At 38.6% G+C, this 924-nt stretch overlaps 1 protein-coding gene across 2 annotated transcripts in view; it reads right to left on the bottom strand.

Annotated features, from left to right (window-relative positions):
• Positions 1 to 924, bottom strand: part of LOC143222916 (uncharacterized) — a 24,902-nt gene that overhangs the window by 11,431 nt on the left and 12,547 nt on the right. The gene's annotated exons all lie outside the window — the stretch shown is intronic.

Below are 924 nucleotides of genomic sequence, written 5' to 3'. Positions count from 1 at the left end.
CACTTATTGCATCTAGTTTCTTTTACGTCATACTTTATCCGAGTTATAAATATTTTCACATAATGAACAGTAAATATCCGAAGAGATCAGATGACTGCTGAAGAGAAAGTTTTGCAACCCCTAAGGCAGCGTGGACAAGAAAGACTTTCGTCTGCTTTTCCTCTACGACTTCAAACTTGGAGGAAAAGCTACCGAAACTACACGGAACGTCAGCCGGGTATTCGGCCATGAATCTGTTACTGAACGTACAGTTCAGCGCTGGTTTAAAAGACTTCAACATGGAGATTAAAGTCCTTCCACTACGAGTGTAGTGGAAGGAAGCCATCCTTAGATGAAAACGGTTGAGACAGACAACAGTACGTGAGCTTGCAGAAAAACTAGGCACAAGAAAATCAAGCATTGCCAACCGCCTGAGTGCTATTGGAAATATGAAAAAGTTGGATAAGTGGTTCAGCATGAGCTGACTGAAGATCAGTAAAATCGACATGATGAGACCTGTTAAGAATGGCGCTTTAAAAATTGAATAAATTGGGAATCGAGGTTCTGCCTCATCCACCTTATTCTCCAGACCTTTCTCTTACAGATTTTCTTTTTTCAAGCACTTTGACAACGTTTTGAAAAAATAAATGCTTTCAAAACCAGGCAGCTGCAAAAGAAACTTTCAGGGAGTTCATTGACCATAGAAACTCTGATTTCTACAGCAGGAACATAAGCAGAATCGTTTCACGTTGGCAAAAGTGTGTTTAAACATGTGGTACTTACTTTGATTAAAGCATGCTTTACAACACTGGTTTATACTTTTCCAAACTTCGCAATTCAAAAACGACATTTATTTTTGGACAACCTAATATATTCAAAGCAAGAAAGCATTGTCTTACACGCTGTCTTTAGTTTCCCTACCAGGTGTCAAATATCAAAATTAAG

The sequence above is a fragment of the Tachypleus tridentatus genome, chromosome 8 (assembly GCF_004210375.1).
Source record: "Tachypleus tridentatus isolate NWPU-2018 chromosome 8, ASM421037v1, whole genome shotgun sequence".
Lineage (NCBI taxonomy): Eukaryota > Metazoa > Arthropoda > Merostomata > Xiphosura > Limulidae > Tachypleus > Tachypleus tridentatus.
The sequence above is the reverse complement of the archived record's forward strand: the minus strand, read 5'-3'. Positions and strand labels throughout refer to the sequence as shown.